Genomic DNA, 13522 nt, shown 5'->3' with positions numbered 1-13522 from the left:
GGGACAGAGAGATTTCGCAGGTCTTTCCTCCCCACTGCTGTCAGACTCCACAACAAAGACTTTTGCAGCTGATCAAACACACACATCCACACATGTGCAATAACACTAAGTGCAATAATCTTTTCTGGCATCGTTGTATTTTTACTCAGTTGTATATAGCATTCGTATTCTATTTTTATCTTATTGTATATTTTTATTCTATTTTATTCTACTGTATATAGTATATTATTTTATTCTATTCTGTACAGCTGTGTACTGTATTTATTCTTATTGTATTCTAATTTTTGCGTCATAACTTTTGCACTGTCCACTTCCTGCTGTGACAAAACAAATTTCCCACGTGTGGGACTAATAAAGGTTATCTTATCTTATCTTATCTTATCTTAATAACTAACCTCGTATTGTGGATGAATGATCTCAGTTGTTCTCCTGACTGAAGTTTGCCCCGTGTACAGCATCCTGCTATACGATTGCATTTGTCCCTGACCACCAGAATCCCTCACGTTAACTTTTAATGAGTGGAAAAAAAGTTGGCGTTCATCCTCCAGCTTCATTGTGCTAATGTTATGCTAACATAGCTGTGTCGCTAGCAATCACGTAGCACAACATTATATATCAGGTAGTCAGACTTCAGTAACCCCTCAAAGGCCACTGCTGTTTAGTTTTCTGTCTTCATTTATGTTGGAAGTGATAGCAGAGCTGTACGTTTGAATTAGTTTCAAAAATCTCTTAGAACATGTCATGTTTAGGTGTAAACTAGCGAGCTAACTTCCTGTTAACTTCTATCTCTGTTAAATTTAATAAATTCTGTTTTCATGGATGCATCGATGTAAAACTTAATTGTTACACCCGATAAAGCAGCAACGCTGATGATTTAATTAAAGATGAAAGAATTTAGACCGTTTTTAACTCTTAGTATTCGTTTGACTTTGGGACCTGAAGTTGACGGAGTTTTGGACCCAGATTACTCCGCGAAGCTTTTCACTACGGCAGCCATAATGCTCTGACAATCCATCAAGCTGTGCGGCTTACCAAAGTTGTACTAAAACATTTTTTAACAGATTTCTGCACGCAGAAATCGGTTCGAGGTCAGTAAGCACAACCAGAATTCATACATAAGGCACACTCTCGATTTTTGAGAAAATTAAAAGATTTTTAGTGTGGAAAATACGTTATACAGAAGAAAAGAATATATCACGATATATATCGTTACCGCACATGCTTCAAATTATATCACCTTATGAATTTTAGGCCATATCGCCCAGCCCTACTCAGTGGCCTTTTCCCTTTCAAGTTCTTGTAGGCAGCTGATGACTTTCTTTTTGTAGTTGCTCCTGGGATTTCACCTTGAAGCTTCATAGTAGAGATGTGCAAAGCAGCCAGTATCTGTATTTGTATTTATTGAGGGGGGAAAAGTATTTGTATTTGTATTTGAGTAAAATTCAAACTGGGCATAAAAATCAATTTTTTGTGTTACACTATAACATTAATTACAAGCGTAAGTATTCTTTAATTGTATCCATTATAGCAACTATGGATAGGCAGTATTAGTTGATTTTTTTTTCTTTCCATAAATCCAGCAATGAACATGTAACGTCACTGAAAAGAAAATAACATAACAGCCATTGCCTCAACCATGGTTAAACCAACAACTAAGGTTAACCTTAGCATAGGTTGAAATACCTAAGTAACCTAAATGTACCATATAGCTCGCACAAGTGCATACATTCGACACAATCATTGTTTTAACCTTTTTACCGAACTTTATCGTTACTCTGTCAACAGCCTGTTGTCTAAATTACCAAGCTAACAGAGCTACGTAAACGGAGTGAACATAAGAGCACCCGAATGCAGATGTCAATAGTGCAGCGTAATGAAATAATCTCCCGATCTTCGCGAAACCTATAAACTGCCTCCAGAACACAGTTAAGGTCCAAAAAATCTATTGAACAAAAATAGTGATGCAGTTCAGTGTTTTTTTCGCTCAGCCGAGCCGTCTCTGTCGCTGTGTGGAGCAGCCTGTGTCAGTCACCTCTTTCACACGTCACTCACTCATCCAGTACTGTTCTGCAGTCTCTCAAGGAAACTCAGCTGTTTCATATAAAGTTTTCCCTTGTTCCCAAATATAAATATTTTTTTAAGTATTTGTTCGAAATAAATATTCGTAAAAAAATAATTATTATTATTTTTTGTTTGTTTTTTTGTGTGCCTTTCCGAATACTGTATTCTGGTTCGGCTCCACCCCTCCTTCATAGGTATTGTTACTGATGAGTGTAGTAATGTTTATTTGCTCTGCTTCTTCTTGTCAGGGATAAAATACATATCTATACTTTTGTGTCCCAGCTGAGTAACAGGAGGAGAAGAGTCTGGTGGAGCAGCAGAGGAACAGTTTCAGCCATTTGGACTCAGCTCAGCCACTAGAGAGGAAACAATGACTTCAACACAGGAGGTGAGAAAAGTATCTCAGTTACACTGTTATTGAAACTGTGTGCACAGCTGGTTGTTAACAGCAGCTTTATCTTTTCCATCCTGGGCTCCTCCTCCACACATACAGAAGCTACATTCACAAACAAAAACCACAGAAGTTACAAGAAAATACAAAGATCATATTTTATCAGCACACATTGAAACAACATCATCATCAGTTGAACTCACAATATTTTTATGACATAAAAGATTTTCCCCTTTGACAAGTTTTATTGTAGCACATCATTGTAGTGGGAAACTATCACCAGAAGGTGGTGGTAACACACCTACAACGTGTTTCTTGACCTCTTTGATTCCACTAATGGAGGCAGTTTCAGTTTGTTCCACGACTGCATTTCACTCACTGCCTCTGTTTGTATCTCTGTCACTGCAGGACCAACATGGAGCGAGAAGTCAGCGCTCTCAGGAGGCCGACAAACCTCACAGAAGAAAGGGGCAGAAAAAATACAGCTGTGACGAGTGTGGGAAGGATTTTACCCGAGCTCAACACCTGAAAACACACCAACTCATCCACAGTGGAATTAAAGCGTACAGCTGTGACTTGTGTGGAAAATCTTTTAGCCAGGCTCAACACCTGAAAACACACCAACTCATCCACAGTGGAATTAAAGCGTACAGCTGTGACTTGTGTGGAAAATCTTTTACCCTGGCTGGAACCTTAAAAAGACACCAACTCATCCACAGTGCAATTAAACCGTACAACTGTGATTTGTGTGGAAAATCTTTTGCTCAAAGTAAAAACTTAAAGCGTCATCAAGTTACCCACTCTGGAAGCAAAGCGTACCCCTGTGATTTTTGTGGAAAAACATTCCGCCGTATAGAGTCACGAAATCTACACTTACGCAGTCACACTGGACATGATGTTTATTTCTGTGATCAGTGTGGAAAACTATTTACAAGGAATGTACATTTACAACAACACATGTTTACCCACAATGAGGAGAGACCTTATAAATGTGACCTGTGTGATAAGACTTTCAAATCTCCACATTCCCTGAGAAAACACCAAAAGATCCACACCAGAAAGTAACTCTACAAGTGCAGTACTGTGAGGTATGTATTTATATTATTCTTATTTTAGACTGAGTGTTTGGAACAAGTCAGATCAGTAAACTTATGGAGTTATATTGGATGAACTGATTGAAAAAATGTGTTATTTTCGTCCAGTAAGCTGAGTGTTATTAGTAGAAGCAAGTATCTTTTTTCTTTTTTTGCCTGTCCCGTTTGGCTCTTTTGCCATCAGAATTGTTGTCTAAAGGCAAAGAAAGATGCCCAACGGATTTACTTTACCAAACTGACCATCCCAGCCTTGCCGTAATGGTCCATTTGATTCACCTTTTATTGTTTATTTTATTTTCACTTACTGAATACGGGACAGACTTGACTGGGGGAAAGAAGGGGAGAAAGAAAGAGGGAAAGAGAAACAGCTGAGAAGAGGGACGGGGGAGAAGGGCAAAAGACAAAAACCAACAGAACGGGCAGAGAAAAAAAAATGCATATATCAATCACCTGGATCACCTGCTGAGAAAGAAAAAAGAAAGCAAGCAGAAGAGAACAAGAGTAATAGAATAAACAACATCACAATGATATATGGGAATATGACAGTAAATACTAAATGTTAAACATTATTGTGCAGCACATAAGATCAACAGAACACAGTGTGCTTTGAGGTAGGAGCCAAAAAGGGTGTAGTTTGTGGGTGTGATCACCCGTGTGTACACCTGTGAGCATGGACGCGCTTGTTTTTTGTTTTTTTAAAAGGTTCCTTCATGTAATAATCTGCTAGAGGGTGTGGGGGGGCCACAGCCCCGTCCTCCAGGGCTTGAAGCAGGTGTGGAGGAGATCAAAACTCCAGACATCCAGAGGCCCCCAGAACACAAGAGACCAAGGAAGACCAACAGAGGGGCAGCTGCGCCACTGTCCCGGAAAGAGCTGAGGAGAGTCCCAGATGAGGGCTCACTCAGCAGCCGCGGAGCAGAAGCCAGGGGGAGTTGCAGTGACGCGCCCGTGAGCTCCGCCGGCAGCCAGCTGCGCCTGAGTGACCGAGCCCCAGGCCGAGAGGCCGGGGGCACCCCACCTCCGAAGTGGCCCGAGCGAGCCCCAGGCTCCAGGCCCCGATAAGCGGCCGCCAAGGAGTGAGCCGGTGTGTACCTGGACGCCCATCCCCGGACACAAAGAACCACCAACGCACCGATGTCTGAGGGGGTCCGCCACTGGCAGGGGAAGTGGTGGTGGGGGGAGATAGGCCTCCAAACCTTGGAGGGCCTGAGATGTCCCCAGAGAGGTGGCGCCTGAAACCCAACCTGACATATAGACACAGACATACAGGCACACACAGATACAAACATCCATTCCCACCCTCATGCTCTCATATGCACTTACTCCACACTCAACCAACGTGGAGACAGACATAAAGAGACGTTGTACACACGATCACACTCCCCAAGCGTACTCTACAAACCGGGTCTAGGTGCCCCCGCCCCTGGAGGGGGGAACTGCACCCAGACCCAGGTGGTGTTTCCCTTTTCCCTGCGGTGGGGGGAGGCAGACCGCCCCGACTCCGCAGCAGCAGGAAGGCTCCACACTCCAGACCGCAGTCGGACGGCCAACTCCTCCTCCTAGCCCCCCTGCTCCAGCAGGTCGCAGAGAACGGGGGTGAGAGAAGACTCCAAACCTCCCTCCACCCGCTCATTGTAATGTTGATGCATGTGTGTTCTAAGGTGCATTTAAAACCCAGGAGGGCATGGAGCTACCTGCCAGAGAGCAGTAGGTAAGCGCATGGTCCCTCCTGCTAGCCCTCAATGTCTGTGTATTTAAAATTGAGAGGTGGGCAACAACGCCAGGGGTGAGGTGTACACCCTGATGGTAATTTGGATTCCGTGTATCGTGCCCACCCCCAAGATCCTATATGTATGTGTAATGAGAGTGTGAGTAATGTGAATGTCTAAGTTGTGGGATAAAATTGAGGCAGAGGCAGCCAGAAGGGGACGGGGGGGGTAGCCTCCTCTGCACCCTGGTGACATACCCCTACTCCAAGGCCCTGCATGTGTGGGTGGTTGTGGTGGAGCGGGAAGAGGGAGGCAGCTGGAGATGGGGAGGGAAGGAAGGGAGGGGCAAGTGACCTCTCCCTGGGGCCAGCTCCCCCGCTGACCCCAGTAGGCACCCCCATACTCCGCGACCCGCCAGGGAAAGGGGGCCCAGGCCCATCCAGACCGGGCCCAGTGCAGCAGCGCCGCCCGGCCCCACAGAGCCCGGGACAGTCCACCCAACCCCACCACAGAGAAAACTGCACCCACCCCACCATCCACTCATCTTCCAGACTACATAAGACAATAAACACCCAGGCTGAGATCTTCCTCCACCTCTCCTGTATCTCCCCCTCCTGCAGAGGGAGCTCCTGAGGAGAGGAAAGCTAAAACAGATGTTAATGCAAGTTAGTGTGAGTGGATAGGGAAATGGTGTAGCTGATTCTTATCTGGTGTGAGGTTAATACAGCCACGGAGTGATGTTGGGGTCGCGGTGGAGCTGTCCGTCCACGTACAGCCGGTCCACAGCGATGACAGCGCGGGAGCCCTTCTGGATGAAGCCGCGTCGGATTGGGAAGAGGACCCTGCGTCGTTCCAAGATCTGTTTGGGGAACTGGTCGTTCACGCTGAAGTCCGTTCCTTTTAATTCCCTGCCGCGGCTTTTCACATGTTGCTTTTGTTTGAAGTGGCCGAATTTGGCCACGATAGGACGTGGTCTCCCGGCCGTAGCCCGAATGGGGCCGAGGCGATGTACCAGATCGAAGACGATGTTCTTCACAGTGTCCTCCGGCAGCTTCAGGTGGGTTTTGATGAAGCTTTTTACCGTGGTCTCCGCGTCCTCTCCAGCGGCTTCTGGAATACCAGAAAATACCAGATTATCACGCATGCTACGAACTTGTAGATCGATAACTGTTTCTTTTATTTTTTTATTTTCTCTATTGAGCTGGGTAACATTATCTGTGAGACATTTCACCGACTCCCTTAGCGTGGCATTTTCAGCAGCAAGCGTTTCCACCTGCTGCTGGCTGAACTCCAGGGATTCTCGCAAGCATTTAAATTCTCGGTGAAGAATCTCCACCAAGGACAGCCTTGCGTCGAAACTGGACAATCGCTTGTCGATTGACTCCAATATGTCGGCAATATCTTTGCCGGCTGGCGATGTTGAGCCAGGGGAATCTGCCGGGCGTTGTCTTTTCGACGACGGCGTCTCAGCTTTAGCCGGGGAAGCTGCACACGGGGTCTTCTTCATCACGAAATCCTGAAAGCACTGATCAATATAATCTTGGAGAGTCTCTAAACTCTCCTCGTTGTTCTCCAGGGTGTTGGAGATTATTTAGACAAATAGTGTTAGTTATAAGACAATTGATAAGTGTATTTGGTAATGCTGAAGCTTAAATGAATTTGTTCAAATCTAAACTACCATTTGCTTTAATTTTCCGCCAAAATCTCCGGTGTCTGACGTCAGTTACAACATGAGTCGCTTACCTTGTCCGTCACTTACTCACTTCTAAAAAAAAAAAAAAAAAAAAGTAGAAGCAAGTATCACAGTTGTTATAGGTTAATAGGACCTAGGCTCACCTTTTCTCTAATCAAAATAAAAAAGTAAACAGAAAACAAAGACACAAAAACATAAGAAGAAGAACTTTATTTATGAAGTGCTTTCAGACAAAGTTCTGTACAGCTATTTAAAAATAAAGAAATAAATGAAAGTGATGCATAGCAATAAAGGTTAAAAACACTAATTAAGATGTGTAGGATAGGGTGAACTAGTGGGTCTTCAACTTAGCTGTAAAAACCTCCACAGAGGCTCCACTAATATCTTGAGGGAGGTTGTTCCACAAAAACGGGGCAGGAAAAGGAAAAGCACGCTCCCCCAATAGTTATTTTTCTGGCTCTAGGAACTTTTGAATGACCAGAATCCTGGGATCGGAGAGCATGGGATGGAACATAAGGGTTCAAAAGATCAGAGAGGTATGAAGGTGCCAAACCATTTAAAGCCTTGTAGGTGAGCAGCAGGACCTTAAAATCTGTCGAACCTCACAAGGTAGCCAATGAAGTGATTTCAATGCAGGGGTATTGTGCTCAAATGTTCCAGTTGTAGTTCAAATGTGAGCAGCTGCATTTTGCACCATCTGTAAACCTCTAAAACCTTTCTTTGGTAGCCCAGAAAGGAGAGCGTTACCATAATCGATACGCGAAGACACAAATGCGTGGAGAAGAACCTCTGCAGTGTAGTTTGATAAAACTTGTCTGATTTTAGCTATGTTCCTCAAATGACAAAAGGCGGTCTTTGTTGTCTCTTTTACATGAGACTCGAAGGAGAGCGCCATGTTGAACCACACGCCCAAGTTTTTAACCTTGTCCCTGCAATTTATGACATAGTCATCAATTTTCAAGATTCAATTCAATCTTATTTATATAACGCCAAATCACAACAACAGTCGCCTCAAGGTGTTTTATATTGTACAGTAGATTCTACAATAATAGATACAGAGAAAATCCCAACAATCATATGACCCCCTATGAGCAAGCACTTTGGTGACAGTGGGAAGGAAAAACTGGTACTGTAGAAAACTTATACAGTACCAGTGCTTGTTGCTGTTCCTCTACATCAAATACATTAAATTGGGAGATGCTCTTTGTTTCAGGCGATGTTCAGGATTAAAATGTTGAAGGAATTCCCTGACTTACTGTGTTTGTGTCTTTGTTTAGAAGCAGAGCGACACAGATGGATCCAATTCTCAACCCTGTCGTCACTGTGGTGGTGGGAAAGAGTTTCACTGTGACCTTTGTGGAAAAACTTTCAATTACCAGAAAGCCTGAAAATACATCAGCGTAGACACACTGGAGACAAAATGAACTTCTGCAAAGAATGTGGGAGAGGCTTCTCCAAACCAAGTGAATTAAAACGACATGAAGTCATTCACAGTGGGGTTAAAAAGCACGTGTGTGACCAGTGTGGGTCATCCTTCACCACTGCAGGTTACCTGCATAATGAGTCCACACAGGAGAGAACCCATACAACTGTAGACACTGTGACAGACGTTTCTCATATTCAGGGACTCGTGATTGCCATGAACTTCGACATATTGAAGTGAACTTAATAACAGTGTGGCAAGAGCTTTAAGAATCTCAGTTTATAATCCGAACATAAACAATCCCTCACTGTAAATAAACTGTTTCACTGTTACCAATGTGCAAAAACATTCACTTCATTATCTGCTCTGTGCAAACATCAGCGCGATCCTGCAGGACGGACTGCACTGGATCACAGTGAATCTGAAGAGACAGAAAGATCCTCTTCTGGTTTCAGGGTCAGACTTACAAACCAGATCAGGCTCCACAGAGTTCAGATGGAATCTCCTGTAAAGAGTGTCAGCTGATGTCACACTTGGATCTCATGAGGTAGCTCTGATGTTTGGACTTCAATTCAGGAAGAAATAACATTCGAAATGTTGTTGTTGTTTTTTTTTGTTGTTTTTTTTCCCATGACTGAGCTCGTAATGCCTATTAGTCGTATTAAACTAAATTGTTTTAATTTAAATTAATTCAAATTCTATTATTTCTTTTTGGACCCTCAGAAAACACCAAATTCTTTTTACATGTAGATAGATGCTGGATGCCGGTAGAGTTACGTATTCTGAATACTTTGGATTACTTAATATATTTTCATGCCTATTACAACTATATGAATGTACTATTGCTATGTGATTTATTACTATTATTGAAGGCCACTCGCCATACCAATACCAACTAATTTTTAAATCTTAATATAAAATGAGTAACAGTAGGGTGGACATTAGGTATGGATTTTTGCAGTGATCTTGCATAGAAAACAACTTCTGTATCAATAATATGTTTTCCTTTTGTCTACTTTGTGGCTCTGATTTCTGGACTTGCATCAATAACCCTGAATGTTACATTTGGGAAGCTGCAAGTCTTTTACTTTTTTATTTTATTTTTTTATTTATTTATTTTTTACGGATTTTGATTCTCCAAAATGTTATCGCTGTTACGTTTAAATGGTTTTCCCATTGGGACACCGTATTTAGTAGTAGTTGTTGTTATAGATATTGTTTTACCTTACAGTTAACTGATATTGTATAAATACTTGAACTTAACTATTGTTTTGATCTTCTGGCTGACTGGTGTTTTCACCCGTAATACGGTAGAGGTGGGGGGGGGGGATCGATACAGCACAGCATCTTGATATTTTGCGTTGTGATGTTGTCTCAATACAGTGACACCAAACATCGATATTTATTAAAGAAAATAAAATACTCTGGGAATTACTCTGGGAATACAATGAATAAGGGAGCTCATCTTATAAGAGGCCAACTTTCTGCAAACAGTTGCGCTCTGACTTGAAGTGACTGCAATCACTTTGGGAGAGATTGTTGCAGGTTTTAAATAAATGCTGCCTTATTTATAAATGCAGACTAAATGCTACCATGTTTTCATCAGTTTGGTGTTAGGCTTGGTCAGTGAGCACTGCTCGAGGGGACTCGACTCACCGGGTTGGTTAGTCAGTTGCCGTTAATAGACTTACATTAGTTTATGTTTGCTAACTAAAAGCAGAACTCACTGGAATATAAAGACACTAGAACTAGAAATCAGTCTAAGGGGGGGTCACTTTTATGCTGCCTCTGACTTCAACAATACGTTTAAAGTTAACCTGAGGGTATACAGTCTACTTTAACTATCTTTTAAGCAGTAAGTGGTTCTTCGTTGGGAAAATCTCCCGCTTACAGTGGCTTGCAAAATTATTCGGCCCCCTTGAACTTTTCCACATTTTGTCACATTACAGCCACAAACATGAATCAATTTTATTGAATGTATTAATGTACATTTATAATTCCAGGTGAAAGACCAACACAAAGTGGTGCACACGTGAGAAGTGGAACAGAAATCATACATGATTCCAAACATTTTTTACAAATAAATAACTGCAAAGTGGGCTGTGTGTAATTATTCAGCCCCCTGAGTCAATACTTTGTAGAACCAGCTTTTGCTGCAATTCCAGCTGCCAGTCTTTTAGGGTCTGTCTCTACCAGCTTTGCACATCTAGAGACTGAAATCCTTGCCCATCCTTCTTTGCAAAACAGCTCCAGCTCACTCAGAACCACTTCATAAAGTGGTTGTTCAGGTTTAAGCAGTGGGAGGCGAAAAACTAATATATCCATAAGTGATGGCTTAACATTCTGCATTCAAGTATAAGTTTGTCTAAGTCCGCCATTGTAGAAATTCATTGCACCGAAAGAAAAACGTGCACAGTGTGACGTCAAAATAGGCGCACACCTTTGACGCTGCGTTTTCTGTTTTCCTCATCCACACGTAAATGCAAAAACTTGAGTTTTCGAAAATATCCACCCTGGCAGGCGTTTTTTAAAATCTCCGTTTTCAGCGAACGAAAACGAGGTTTACGTGTGGACGAAAGGTGTAAACGCATAGAAAAATCTGCGTTTTCAAAAATACCCTGGTACGTGTGGACGTAGCCTTATTCATTATTCAAGGCACAAACGGAAAGTCATGTACGCGTGCAACGTAAAGGTGAGCGTGCAACGTAAAGGTGAGCGTGCAACGTAAAGTCACGTGGACATGCCGCGTGAGCATTCGAACTGAGTCTAAAGTTTTCGTGTGCGAATTGAAGCGGGTGCTCTCCAATCATCAAAAGTAACAAAGTCATTGAACACATTTATACAGTTACCTTTACATTTACCAATCATATATCACAGATTTACACTATTTTTTTTTTTAGTACTATGCAAAAAGGCAAAGACAGAGCGACAGTCTGGGTCAATGGTGGCCGAGGCGACGGCAAGGCTAACAAAGGAACCCTCGAAGCGTTAGGCTAGCTTTGTAACAGAATATAACAGAAAAGTATGAAACTCCAGCTGAGTTGTAAGATGAAAAGTGGACACAATTTCGGGCTCCCACATTTTGTCAGAAACTGTACATTAACGAGTTTTTTACTGTTATTCAAATGCAACTGTGGAAATAACAAATAGAAGAAAATTCATTCATTCTTACCTTATACTAATCGTGGTGCAGGCCAGTGCAGTGCATGAACTGATGCCTTCTCCGGTCAATTCCGCTGAGAGTAAATCTAATGTCCCGCTCTACTGTACAAGACAATGGTTACCTGGAGGGATGTACCACTGTGAGAGGGGTGCTGCGGAATAGTCCAAGTGATCGCTGCTTTAATTTCCCGCTCAACTATACATAAATTGCAGGTCGACACGATTTTTCAAAGCTGGTGAACTAGACCAAAGTCATTGATAACAAAAGAACAATAAATCCACTTTCTCCGGTACTTTATACCCGCTCAGTTGCAATGCAATTTAATGCACTACTAGAAATCGATGGCTTTTTGATGGTGTCCGGCGCGGAATGATGGTCAACTATAAATAGACGTTTTCTCGACGTTGTTGTTGTCACCTGGTCAACTACAAATAGATCAAATATCAATGACAAAAAAACAACGGTAAATCAACATCATTTCAACGTCCCTATAGTAAGACCATGGGTTTACCACAGTATTTCAATGTTGTTACAACAGTGACATTTCAACCCTGACCATAACGACGGATTGGATGAAAAATCAACATCGATTCAATGTCGTCTTGCTATCTGGAATCTTTTGATTGGTCGACATGGTACATTTTTTGACCATTAGGAAAGGGTGGGGTTTTTTGGTTTTGTCTTCGCTCACAGGTGGAAAGTGCTTTATGGCATTTTCCTTATGAAACACAGTTTTTACCGTTTCTTCCCGCAGTAAATATAAACAATGATAGTATTCAGGAAGAAAACCAAATATTTCATATATTTTTAACATAACTCTGGTTTTACGTGGCCGATCAACACAATTTAAAAACTCCATCAACGCTGTCATAGCCTGATACCACAATTTTTCTTAAAAATGCCAGCCAAGTGCCAATTGCTTTACACGTAATAGAGGATTTCTCAAAAGGGTCTGGATTGGTCCTAAACTTAAATAAATGTCAATTATTGCCTGTCAAAGAGTGTAGTGTTCAGAGTATTTGTAATATAACAGTTAAAAATGAAGCAACATATTTAGGTCTGATTATCTGCAAAGATCCAAAAGACAGAATTTTACTAAATTGTCCCCCAATTATTAAAAAATCTCAAACCAAATTAAATCAATGGTTGCAGAGAGATTTAAGTTTAAGAGGAAGGGTATTGCTCTCAAAAGCAGAAGGTCTGTGTCGACTGACTTATGCAGCAATTTCTCCGCATGTGGACGGCAAAACTTGTAAGGATATCGACCGAATGCTCTTCAACTTCCTCTGGAAAAACAGGACACATTACATTACATCAGAAAAAGTGTATTGATGAATGACTATGAACACAGTGGTCTCAATGTTTTGGATTTTACTACTCTAAACAATACATTTAAGATTAATTGGGCTAAACATTTTCTTAAAAATCCGGTATCCATTTGGAAGTTTGGTGGTCTAAGTTATCTTAGGTTGTGATTATAATATAGATAAGCTTCCAGAAAACCTTTCGATGCTTCACAAACAACTTCTATTAGCTTGGTCCCTTATATATAAACACAACTTTACACCCCATACGTATTCAATTTGGAATAATAGGAACATAGTGTATGAAAATAAATCTTTTTTTTTCTAGGTGGGTTGAGAAACGGATTGTTTTAGTGAATCAGCTGTTTAATCCTAATGGGCAGCTTATGTCCTATTCAGAATTCTTAAACACCTATAAATTTCCAGCCACACCCAAAGAATATGCCATATTATTTGATGCAATACCTACGGGTATTATAATGCTTTTTAAAGGTATTCAACCTTGCATATCATCTGTTTCTCTCCCCAACCCTTTAGATTCACACATAGGAAGAATCTGTCTAACAAACCGTAGTAAAAGTAATAAGAATATCCGTGCTTTGTTCCAGACAGAATCTCTAACTATTCCACATGTAGTCTCTTATTGGAATTTCTTTGTCAGTGACATTAACTGGAAAAGAGTAT

General features: G+C 41.7%; 2 long non-coding RNA genes across 2 annotated transcripts in view; one reads left to right on the top strand and one right to left on the bottom strand.

Annotated features, from left to right (window-relative positions):
• LOC308385590 overlaps positions 1–9639 on the top strand; it is a 22364-nt gene extending 12725 nt beyond the window's left edge. The window contains exons 2-4 of the long non-coding RNA XR_013969579.1: positions 2344–2449; positions 2861–3540; positions 8226–9639. This is a non-coding gene — a long non-coding RNA (uncharacterized lncRNA). The remainder of the gene's footprint in view (positions 1–2343; positions 2450–2860; positions 3541–8225) is intronic.
• Positions 1–13522, bottom strand: part of LOC308385595 — a 196520-nt gene that overhangs the window by 126921 nt on the left and 56077 nt on the right. The window lies entirely within an intron of this gene.

The sequence above is a fragment of the Rhamphochromis sp. 'chilingali' genome (genome assembly GCF_963969265.1).
Source record: "Rhamphochromis sp. 'chilingali' genome assembly, chromosome: 18".
NCBI lineage: Eukaryota > Metazoa > Chordata > Actinopteri > Cichliformes > Cichlidae > Rhamphochromis > Rhamphochromis sp. 'chilingali'.
Note: the sequence above shows the minus strand (reverse complement) of the source record. Positions and strands in the feature narration are given on the sequence as shown.